Below are 12,864 nucleotides of genomic sequence, written 5' to 3'. Positions count from 1 at the left end.
AGAGTGTACCTCTCAGCCCATCACAGTGTACCTGTCAGCACATTACCAGCCCATCACAGTGTACCTGTCAGCGCATCACCAGCCCATCACCGTGTACCTGTCATCAGCCCATCACAGTGTCCCTGTAATCAGTCCATCACCGTGTACCTGTCAGCAGTCCATCACCGTGTACCTGTCAGCAGCCCATCACAGTGTACCTGTCAGTGTACCTGTCAGTGCATCACCAGCCCATCACCGTGTACCTGTCATCAGCCCATCATAGTGTACCTGTCAGCAGCCCATCACAGTGTACCTGTCATCAGTCCATCACAGTGTACCTGTCATCAGTCCATCACAGTGTACCTGTCCGCAGCCCATCACCACGTACCTGTCAGCAGCCCATCACCGCGTACCTGTCAGCGCATACAACTGTGCAGCCTGTCAGTGTACCTGTCATCAGCCTGTCATCAGAGTACCCATAAAAGCCACCATCACTGCAGCCCATCAGTAGTTACCCATTACAGTTGCCTGACATACTGCCAACATGTCCAAAAAATATTATTCTAGTGAGGAGGCTTTCCAAATCCTGAGCATGACGGATGAGAGCAGCGGGGAGCTCTCACCGTCCGATTCCGATTTTGATTACGAGCCAAGAGAAAGCAGTGGATCGGTGACCGAATCGGAAGAGGAAGTAGTCCCTACAAAAAGAGTAAGACGCTCTGAAGAGCAGGCAACAACGAGCAGCGCCAACATACAAGTGCCATTACACACAAATGGTCAGTCAGAAAACACCAACAGAGCTAGACCCCAGGATGACAGGCCCAGTACCAGCAATGGGATATCACGCCAGACCCCAAGAGTCAGGTCCCAAACTTGCCTCCCAAACTCTCTTGCAAACCCTTTGTGGCTGCCTTCCAACACAGGATCAGCTACAATCCAGCCTTTCACCGCACAACCAGGAGTGCAGATCAACACAGAAAATTTTTCCCCAATTGATTTTTTAAATTTATTTTTTCCTGATAGTTTCCTTCAGTCAATTGTCGATCAAACCAACCTATTTGCCCAACAATTTATTGCAGCCAACCCCAATTCGTGTTATGCCCGTCCATTCGAGTGGAGACCGCTAACACTAGAAGAGCTTAGATTGTTTTTGGGCCTTACGGTCAACATGGGGCTTACAAAAAAAAATGTACTACATTCATATTGGTCCACCCACCCCATCCATCACATTCCCATATTTTCATTCGTAATGTCCAGGTCACGTTATGATATGATAATGCGTTTCCTGCATTTCAGTGATAATTCCCAGTGCCCTCCCCGAGATCAGCCAGGCTTTGACAAACTGTACAAAGTTCGCCCCGTAATTATTTTTTTTTCTAGAATATTTTCTGAAGTTTATGTCCCTGACCAAAACATCTGTGTGGACGAATCTCTTATCCACTTTACTGGCCGGCTGGGAATCAAGCAATACATGCCCAGTAAGAGGGCCAGGTATGGACTTAAGCTCAACAAGCTGTGTGAAAGTGCCACGGGTTATGTGCATGCCTTTCGCATGTATGAAGGCAAAGACTCCCACCTTCAGCCCCCTGGGTGCCCAACCTACATTGGCATAAGTGGCAAAATTGTCTGGGACCTGGCCTTTCACTCCTCCAAAAGGGGTATCACATCTATCTTGACAATTATTATACAAGCCTGCCCCTTTTCCGCCACCTGTACCTTGAAAAAACAATGGCCTGCGGTACTGTCCGACCAAACAGGAAGGGCTTCCCACAAAGTTTAATTAGAACGACTCTACAAAGAGGGGAATCTGCAAGTGCTAGGAACGAGGAAGTGCTGGCCGTGAAATGGAGGGATAGGAGAGATGTTTATGTCCTGTCCACAATCCATAATGACATCATGGTGGACATTCATAGAAGATGAGGGGAAGTCCAAAAGCCAGAGTGTATCTTCAATTATAATCAATTCATGGGGGGGGTGGATTTAAACGATCGCATGCTGCAGCCATACTTACCAACAAGGAAGACCCTCTACTGGTACAAAAAAGCTGCAATATACATTTTCCACATGGCAATTTATAATTCATATATAATCTATCAAAAATCAACTGAAAGACCTAGCCACCTCTTCAAATACACTGAAGATGTCATCACTGCCCTAATCTATCAGCAAGGATCTCCACCACAAACCATTCGCTCCGATTGTGTCAGCAGACTGCATGAACGCCATTTCCCTGAGAGAATTCCAGCATCAGAAACAGGAAGAAGACGTTGAAAAATATGTAAGGTATGCAGCAGAAGGGGAATTAGGAAAGACACCAGTGTTCATTGTCCCCAATGTCCCTCCCAACCAGGCCTATGCTTCGAAGACTGGTTCAAACGTTATCACACTATAATAAGATATTAGTTCCCCATATTTTCAACAGCCTACAACTTCCCCATTTTTGTTATCTGTGCTGATCTTTTGCCTACTGCCATGATTTATCATGCCTCTGCCTTCTACCTTAACTGACCCTGGCCTGTTTACCGACAATGCCTCTGCTTGCCGTCTGAATTGCTTCTACACCACATTTTTGCTTTTCACCAAAACTGACCATGGCTTGTTTATCGACTATGCTTCTGCCTGCCGTCTGGATTATCAACCATGTTTATGCCTTTTTCCTGGACTGACCTTGGCCTGTTAAATCGACAATGTTTTTTGCCTGCTGCTTGGATTGATCTTTTGCCCTGCTACTGCAGTAGTGGGATTCAAGATAACACAGGGGTCTCGCATATGTGAGGGGCTTCAGAATAGATAAAAACCAGTTTTTGGTTTTCTCCGGGTTTTGTTAGTCCCGGAATAGGGTCTGTTGTCCGGAGGCTTCGAAGAGATTGGGTGGGACGAAGCCTCTACCCCTGTGCCCCAGTCCTACCTGATCAAGGCCCTAAGCCTGATGTTCCTGTCTGCTGCCTGGACCAATACTTTGGCTGTGCTGACCATATCTCCTCTTGCTACCTGTACTGACCCAAAACGTTCGGGACATGTTCCTGCCTGCTGCCTGGACCAATACTTTGCATGGACCAATACAAACCAACACAGGTTAATCATATCTCTGCTTGCTGCCTGTACAGACCTAGGACTTTTTATGGACCATGTTCCTGCCTGTTGTCTAGGACCAATATTTTGGCTGTGCTGACCATATCTCTGCCTGCTGCCTGGACTGACCTAGGACTTTTTATGGACCATGTTTCTTCCTTCTACCTGGATCTCAGCCTGCTGCCTGTTCTGACCCTGGCTTGTTTATCCACTATATTCCTGCCTGCTGCCTGGTCGAATCCTGTTGCTGTTGCCTGCTTCCTGGTCCAATGCTCTCCTAAAACCATAGGTAATCTTTTGCTTATCCTTTCTTTAGCTGTGAAAAAGTTTCAGATTGTGGTATTGTCATGTTCAGGAGGAGTAGTAAAATGTATTTTCGAGTATACAAGAAATATCCTATAAATTGACAACTTTGTGTAAAAAAAAAAATACTTTTTCATTTTTTTTCCACATTTTCTAAAAACTTGTGGAAAAAAATAACATGTTCAAAAAACTCATTATGCCTGATACATACCTTGGGATGTTTGCTTTCCAAAATGGGGTCATTTTGTGGGTGTTTCTACCATCCTGGTGCTCCAGGGCCTTAAAAACTGTGATAGGGAGTCAGGAAATTAGATGTGTAATTTATGCCCCTTTTATGCTCCTAGAATGCATGGAGGTGCTACTTGGATGTTGGGTCTCTGTATGTGGCCAAGCTGCGGAAAAGTTTCACACATGTGGTATCGCCATACTGCGAAGGAGTAGCAGAATGCATTTTGGGGCATAATTCTTGGTATGTACATGCTGTGTGTTAGAAATATCTTAGAAATTGACAACTTTGTGTGAAAAAAAAAAGTTTTCATTTTTCTTTCCACATTTTCTAAAAACATTTGGAAAAAATAACCCGTTCAAAAGACTCATTATGCCTGATAGAATATACCTTGGGATGTTTGCTTTCCAAAATGTGGTCATTTTGTGGGTATTTCCACTGTCCTGGTGCTCCAGGGCCTTCAAAACTGTGATAGGGAGTCAGGAAATTAGATGTGTAATTTATGCTCCTTTTATGCTCCTAGAATGCATGGAGGTGCTACTTGGATGTTGGGTCTCTGTATGTGGCCAAGCTGCGGAAAAGTCTCACACATGTGGTATCGCCATACTCAGAAGGAGTAGCAGAATGCATTTTGGGGCATAATTCTTGGTATGTACATGCTGTGTGTTAGAAATATCTTGGAAATTGACAACTTTGTGTGAAAAAAAAAGTTTTCATTTTTCTTTCCACATTTTCTAAAAACATTTGGAAAAAAATAACATGTTCAAAAGACTCATTATGCCTGATAGAATATACCTTGGGATGTTTGCTTTCCAAAATGGGGTCATTTTGTGGGTATTTCCACTGTCCTGGTGCTCCAGGGCCTTCAAAACTGTGATAGGGAGTCAGGAAATTAGATGTGTAATTTATGCCCCTTTTATGCTCCTAGAATGCATGGAGGTGCTACTTGGATGTTGGGTCTCTGTATGTGGCCAAGCTGCGGAAAAGTCTCACACATGTGGTATCGCCATACTCAGAAGGAGTAGCAGAATGCATTTTGGGGTGCAATTGCAAGTATGTCTATGCCAGGTGTGAGAAATAACTTGTTATTTTGGCAATTATGCGTGAAAAAAAAAAAAATAATTTATTCATTTTCCAAAGAATTGTGGGAAAAAATTACAACTTCAAATAACTCACCATGTCTTTTACTAAATACTTTGGACTGTCTATTTTCCAAAAAGGGGTCTTTTGGGGGCTATTTGTACTTTCCTAGCATGTTAGGGCCTCAAGAAATGAAATAGGCCATCAGTGCTTCATGTGTGATCAATTTGCAATGATTGGTGCCATAGCTTGTAGACTTTATAACTTTCACACAGACTAAATAATATACACCGATTTGTTTTTTTTTTACCAAAGGTATGTAGCAGTATACATTTTTGCCTAAATTTATGAAGAAAAATTACTTATTTGCAAAATTTTATAATAAAAACAAAGAAAATCTTATTTTTTTTCTAAATTTTCGGTCTTTTTTCGTTTATAGTGCAAAAAATAAAGAACTCAGGGGTGATTAATTACCACCAAAAGAAAGCTCTATTTGTGGGAAAAAAATGATAAAAATTTCATATGGGTGCAATGTTGCATGACCGTGCAATTGTCATTCAAAGTGCGACAGCACTAAAAGGTGAAAATGGGTCTGGGCAGGAAGCTGTAAAATTGCACGGTATTGAAATGGTTAATGAATGAAGAATTAAAAAAAAGATTTTTATCATTACTGACAAATCTTTTTCTTGAAGTCTGTTGCGGGACACAGACATAATCCCTCTCTGTTATTAGGCCTTATGCCCTGCTTGCTCACAAAACTGAGCCTAGTTTAGTTTTTTTATTTTTGGCAGTGTCTAAACCTCTTGTAAGTGCAAGTAAAACCCACATGCCCAAGAATTATTATTATACTGTGTTCAATGGACTTCAAGTAAAATATTTACAGTAAGCATAAAAATCTTGTTTGTAACTTTTACTCTTAAGAACCTGACTAGTGATAAAATGGAAAATAATATATTTATAAACTCCTTGTAATGTGGTGCTCACTTTTAGGTTACTAAAGTGGGCTAAGGTGTTAAAACGTACTGTATATACTATAAACAATAATATGCAGCGCTGATAGTCAATAAAAATTGCCTGATAAGTAACGCAGTAAATAATGGTGAGTATCAATCAGTCAGTGACAAATAAAGTTGTTAGTGAAAACACATCAAATTCCAGTCCTGTGATGGTGCTCCCCGTGCATATGATACAAATGCGCACTAACCAGAAGCGTATTCTAAATACGCAATCTATATAAATCTCATGAAGATCCCTCTTCTCTGGTCAAGGACTGGACTGGAACTCATGGTGAAGTACTGCCCTCATAAGATGGAACTGGATCGGATGTGCCAGAGGTCCCCTTTAAGGGATGAGCAGGTGAAAGTTCCTGGATTACAGGTAATCCCCCTCTCTAGGTCTGGTGGATGGATCACAGCAGGGCTCTAGAAATATTAAAGCTCCTCAAGGTAGACCAAGGAAAGTATCCATAGTGTAGTAATTAAAGTACTCATTTATTAGGTAGCCAAAGCAAATATTAAATGGGTAAAATCAGCATGTAAAGTGCAGCAGCATAGATAGGTGCAAGTGAATGCCCTCCAGCATTCAAGATGGCCACCGGGCCTCCACGTGGCTCCGGCAGCAAAGTTAGATTTCTCTCAAATTTCATCTGTATATCCGTGTTAGGATTGGTTTGCGTGATACTTTTTCTTTTTTGCTTTTATATACATTCAAACACAAAATTGTAGAGCAATGATATATGCATTTTGTATACATATGATGCTTATGGTACTTTCTTACCTAGTGTGTATCATGAGATCGAATAAAAATCTTTTGTAATAAAAAAAATATATACTCTTTGTTTTTGTATACACCATGTGCATAATGAGTAGAGATGAGCGAAGTATTCAAAAATTCGATTCGACTGATTCGGCGAATTCGTGGAAAAATTTCGATTCGAGTCGAATATATTCGCTGTGAATTTAACTTAAAAAAGGGTGTTTCTAGGCTTCAGAGAGACTTAATATTAGTGCTGAACACTGTACCTTTAATTTAAATGCCCTTGGAGTCTGCTGGGGAAGAGAAATAATACTGTCAGGCAGTATGACATGCAGATGAGTGCCGTCGATCTTAGAATCACCGCACACTTCACTCATTTGGCCAGTCACGGGGCCAAAACCAGAGTGTGGAGCCACAGTGTGGCGGTGGAGGCAGCAGCAATGGGAGGCCATACAGCACCCTATGACAAAAATGGAAACCACCAGCAGTGTGAGGAGACCTGAAAGTGGCACATGGCAGAGTGTGGCGATAGAGACAGCAGCAATGGGAGGCCGTACAGGGACCCATGACACACTCTGGACCTGGCAGCAGCATGAGGAGGCGGTACAGGGGCCCATGGCAGATTACGGGCCTGGCAGCAGCATGAGGAGTCGGTACGGGGGCCCATGGCAGATTACAGGCCTGGCAGCAGCAATGGGAGGCCGTACAGGGACCCATGACACAATCTGGACCTGGCAGCAGCATGGGGAGGCGGTACAGGGGCCCATGACAGATTACGGGCCTGGCAGCAGCATTTGGAGTCGGTACGGGGGCCCATGACACACTCTGGACCTGGCAGCAGCATGAGGAGGCAGTACAGGGGCGCATGACAGATTACGAGCCTGGCAGCAGCAACTTGGACAGGAGGACGTTCAGTTTCTGCACCGTCTGGTGCGTGCTCGCAAACTGTTGTCTCTTGGAAACGGATTCCAAGAAAGACTGCTGACGGAATCCGTGAAGAGGAGTAGCAGGAGAAGGAGCATCTGAACGAGCGGAATATGCCAACAAGCGACAACAGGGGCCCATGACAGATTACGGGCCTGGCAGCAGCATGAGGAGTCGGTACGGGGGCCCATGGCAGATTAGGGGCCTGGCAGCAGCTATGGGAGGCCCGTAATCTGCCAGCACCCTATGACAAAAAATGGAACCCACCAGCAGTGTGAGGAGACCTGAAAGTGGCACATGGCAGAGTGTGGCGATGGAGACAGCAGCAATGGGAGGCCGTACAGGGACCCATGACAGACTCTGGACCTGGCAGCAGCATGAGGAGGCGGTATAGGGGCCCATGGCAGATTAGGGGCCTGGCAGCAGCTATGGGAGGCCCGTAATCTGCCAGCACCCTATGACAAAAAATGGAATACACCAGCAGTGTGAGGAGACCTGAAAGTGGCACATGGCAGAGTGTGGCGATGGAGACAGCAGCAATGGGAGGCCGTACAGGGACCCATGAGAGACTCTGGACTTGGCAGCAGCATGAGGAGGCGGTATAGGGGCCCATGGCAGATTAGGGGCCTGGCAGCAGCTATGGGAGGCCCGTAATCTGCCAGCACCCTATGACAAAAAATGGAACACACCAGCAGTGTGAGGAGACCTGAAAGTGGCACATGTTTGGGGCATGATTCATGGCGGATTTAGTCAGTTGTGTCAGGAACTGATGGTTTGAAATCCAGACTAATCCACGCCTGATTCATTTTCACAAACGTCAGTCTCTCCACACTTTGGGTGGACAGTCGTGTCCTCCGCGGAGTTGCAATACCTCCTGCCGCACTAAACACGCGCTCCGATGCCACGCTACTGGCCGGGCATGACAGCCTTTCAAGGGCAAATTCAGCTAGTTGGGGCCAAAGGTCAAGTTTCGTTGCCCAGTAGTCAAGGGGATTGTCTACCTCGGTTGGCAGGGTGCTGTCCAAGTAGGCCTAAGCCTGTTGTTTGAGGTCCTGCTCCAGGTCCACCTGATGCTGCTGCTGCTGCTGCTGCTGCTGCTGCGGCTGGTTAGTAGTTTCCTCACTGCGCTGGTAAAGAAAGCTACTCGTCATCGACTGCAGACTGAGGCAGCCGCTGCTGGTGGAGCTGCCACTGCTCCTACCACCCCTCCCCTGCTGCCATGGCAGCGGAACGCGAGCGCACAGGGCCCACAGTGTCTGAGGATGGACGTTGGCGCAGACAGGCAGAGACCAGCTGACTACATAGGTGGTTTTTATAGTACGTTATTTTGGCCTCCCTCTCAGCAGGTGTGAAAAAGGCCACCATTTTTGAACGGTAGCGAGGGTCCAACAAGGTGGACAGCCAAAAGTCATCCCTCTGTCTGATGGTTATTATTCGGCTGTCGCTACGCAAGCAACCGAGCATGCTATGGGCCATTTGTGCCAAGGAATGCGAGGGACTCCCTGCCTCCATCTCCACAGCATACTGCCACGGTGCGTCTGGGTCCTCTGTCTCCTCCTCCTCCTCCTCTACCAGATGCTCCTGCTCCTCCACTCCTGTCCGCTGAGTGGAAAAACCACCCATTTCACTCAATAATTCCTGAGCACCAATGTCCTCCTCTACCTCCTCCTCTTCTTCCTGTCCTGCCCCCACAGGGGTCATGTGGCGTTGAGATCTGTGCGCCACGTCTACCGCACCCTGACCAGCCATTGTTAACAGCATTTGTTCCAGGACGTGCAACAGAGGAATGACGTCGTTCATCCCATAGTCCTGCCGACTCACGAATAGCGTGGCCTCCTCAAAGGGCCTGAGCAAGCGCAGGTGTCACGAATGAGCTGCCAATGGCTGACATCTAAGTTACACAGGGAGTACCTTTATCCGCTTTTAACATCAGGAAATCGGTGATGGCCTTTCGCTGTTCGTAAAGGCGGTCTAACATATGTAGGGTTGAATTCCACCTTGTTGCAACGTCACAGCATGAGGACTCGGTATGGGGGCCCATGGCAGATTACGTGCCTGGCAGCAGCAATGGGAGGCCCGTAATCTGCCAGCACCCTATGTCAAAAAATTCTACACACCAGCAGTGTGAGGAGACCTGAAAGTGGCACATGGCAGAGTGTGGCGATGGAGACAGCAGCAATGGGAGGCCGTACAGGGACCCATGACAGACTCTGGACCTGGCAGCAGCATGAGGAGGCGGTATATAGGGGCCTATGGCAGATTAGGGGCCTGGCAGCAGCTATAGGAGGCCCGTAATCTGCCAGCACCCTATGTCAAAAAATTCTACACACCAGCAGTGTGTGAGGAGACCTGAAAGTGGCACATGGCAGAGTGTGGCGATGGAGACAGCAGCAATGGGAGGCCGTACAGGGACCCATGAGAGACTCTGGACCTGGCAGCAGCATGAGGAGGCGGTATATAGGGGCCTATGGCAGATTAGGGGCCTGGCAGCAGCTATGGGAGGCCCGTAATCTGCCAGCACCCTATGTCAAAAAATTCTACACACCAGCAGTGTGTGAGGAGACCTGAAAGTGGCACATGGCAGAGTGTGGCGATGGAGACAGCAGCAATGGGAGGCCGTACAGGGACTCATGACAGACTCTGGACCTGGCAGCAGCATGAGGAGGCGGTATATAGGGGCCTATGGCAGATTAGGGGCCTGGCAGCAGCTATAGGAGGCCCGTAATCTGCCAGCACCCTATGTCAAAAAATTCTACACACCAGCAGTGTGAGGAGACCTGAAAGTGGCACATGGCAGAGTGTGGCGATGGAGACAGCAGCAATGGGAGGCCGTACAGGGACCCATGACAGACTCTGGACCTGGCAGCAGCATGAGGAGGCGGTATATAGGGGCCTATGGCAGATTAGGGGCCTGGCAGCAGCTATGGGAGGCCCGTAATCTGCCAGCACCCTATGTCAAAAAATTCTACACACCAGCAGTGTGTGAGGAGACCTGAAAGTGGCACATGGCAGAGTGTGGCGATGGAGACAGCAGCAATGGGAGGCCGTACAGGGACCCATGAGAGACTCTGGACCTGGCAGCAGCATGAGGAGGCGGTATATAGGGGCCTATGGCAGATTAGGGGCCTGGCAGCAGCTATGGGAGGCCCGTAATCTGCCAGCACCCTATGTCAAAAAATTCTACACACCAGCAGTGTGAGGAGACCTGAAAGTGGCACATGGCAGAGTGTGGCGATGGAGACAGCAGCAATGGGAGGCCGTACAGGGACCCATGAGAGACTCTGGACCTGGCAGCAGCATGAGGAGGCGGTATATAGGGGCCTATGGCAGATTAGGGGCCTGGCAGCAGCTATGGGAGGCCCGTAATCTGCCAGCACCCTATGTCAAAAAATTCTACACACCAGCAGTGTGTGAGGAGACCTGAAAGTGGCACATGGCAGAGTGTGGCGATGGAGACAGCAGCAATGGGAGGTCTCCCATTGTCCCAACATGGCCCAAATAGTCCCAACATGGGCCCCCTGGCCACGCTTGACTTTCTGGCCACATAGTCGACATACGGCTACGTTTACTTCCTCGGGCGGCTTGACGAAAAATTGCCACACCGCCGAGTAGGAAACTTTGCCCCCGATACTCCTCACTGGCTGACTGCTGCTTCCTCCGTGCACACCGGCACCACTACTGGCCGTGGTGGTAGGCTGCAGTGGAGCTGGTGCTCTACTCCGTGGCCGTTTGGCTCCACTGACACTGCTTCCACTGACACTGCTGCGACCCTGCTGCTGTCTCCTGGGCAACCCACCGACTGTTTCGCTCACTGCCAAGCTGCCACCCTCTTCTCCTGATGATGCGGAAGAAATTGCCTGATGACGACGAGGCTGCCAAGTGCGATCAACCTCCTCATCATCAAGTAGGGTCTCCGCCTCACTGCTAGCCCCCTCGGCTGCGTCTGGGTCAGGAGACAGACCTGTCTCTAGACCGGCTACCGGGCCACTCTCCTCGCCACTACTTCTTCGCCTAGCTGCTGAAAAGGCGGATGTCTCCCCCCGTTCCTGACCGCCCTCTGTTAGCTCTTCCTCACTGTACAGTGGGGCTGAGCCCACAGCATGCGATACTTCGCTTGGTGAGGGAACACCAAAGGACAGGGGCAGGTAGAGGACACGTGATTTCAGTGGGCTTGGTCCCGGGCCATGCCAACTAACGGTTGTGTCTGACGTACCCACCGACCGTTGGCTGTAGGTGTCAGAGGTGACCTGGGAAGAGGAAGACGACCGAGCCAACCAATCGATGACGGCAGGGTTGTCGGTGGAGACACGACCGCTGGATGACACCGGGAGCACTGGCCTCTGGCTGCGAATAGTGCTGCCTCGACCCCTTCCTCTGCTGCCACGTCTGCTCGCTCCTAAAACATTGCCTCCTCTGCCACTCCTCTGCATGTTGTCTGACATACTCTTTAATTAAACGATTATGTGTCCCTGAGTAACAATTCTGTGTCCCTGAGTAACAATTCTGTGTCTGTGCGAGTAACAATTCTGTGGCCCTAAGTAACAGTTCTGTGGCCCTCAGTAACAATTCTGTGTCCCTGATTAACGTTTCTGTGGCCCCAAGTAACAGTTCTGTGGCCCTCAGTAACAATTCTGTGTCTGTGCGAGTAACAATTCTGTGTCTGTGCGAGAAACAATTCTGTGGCCCTAAGTAACAGTTCTGTGGCCCTCAGTAACAGTTCTGTTTCCCTGAGTAACAATTCTGTGTCTGTGCGAGTAAGAATTCTGTGTCTGTGCGAGTAACAATTCTGTGGCCCTAAGTAACAGTTCTGTGGCCCTCAGTAACAGTTCTGTGTCCCTGAGTAACAATTCTGTGTCTGTGCGAGTAACAATTCTGTGTCTGTGCGAGTAACAATTCTGTCTGTGCGAGTAACAATTCTGTGGCCCTAAGTAACGGTTCTGTGGCCCTCAGTAACAGTTCTGTGTCCCTGTGTAACAATTCTGTGTCTGTGCGAGTAACAATTCTGTGGCCCTAAGTAACAGTTCTGTGGCCCTCAGTAACAATTCTGTGTCCCTGATTAACGTTTCTGTGGCCCCAAGTAACAGTTCTGTGGCCCTCAGTAACAATTCTGTGTCTGTGCGAGTAACAATTCTGTGTCTGTGCGAGTAACAATTCTGTGTCTGTGCGAGTAACAATTCTGTGGCCCTAAGTAACGGTTCTGTGGCCCTCAGTAACAGTTCTGTGTCCCTGTGTAACAATTCTGTGTCTGTGCGAGTAACAATTCTGTGTCCCTGAGTAACAGTTCTGTGGTCCTCAGTAACAATTCTGTGTCTGTGCGAGTAACAATTCTGTGGCCCTAAGTAACAGTTCTGTGGCCCTCAGTAACAATTCTGTGTCTGTCCCTGAGTAACAATTCTGTGGCCCTAACTAAAGTTTCTGTGGCCCTAAGTAACAATTCTCTGGCACTCAGTAACAATTCTGTCTGTCCCTGAGTAACAATTCTGTGGCCCTAATAACGTTTCTGTGGCCCTAAGTAACAATTCTCT

At 47.9% G+C, this 12,864-nt stretch overlaps 1 pseudogene; it reads left to right on the top strand.

Moving 5' to 3' along the window:
* The first annotated feature begins 571 nt into the window (after window positions 1-571).
* Window positions 572-12,864, top strand: part of LOC149455346 (uncharacterized) — a 42,427-nt pseudogene continuing 30,134 nt past the window's right edge.

The sequence above is a fragment of the Staurois parvus genome, unplaced genomic scaffold (genome assembly GCF_062004578.1).
Source record: "Staurois parvus isolate SC_StPar_1 unplaced genomic scaffold, SC_StPar_1.0 ptg000396l, whole genome shotgun sequence".
NCBI lineage: Eukaryota > Metazoa > Chordata > Amphibia > Anura > Ranidae > Staurois > Staurois parvus.
Note: the sequence above shows the minus strand (reverse complement) of the source record. Positions and strands in the feature narration are given on the sequence as shown.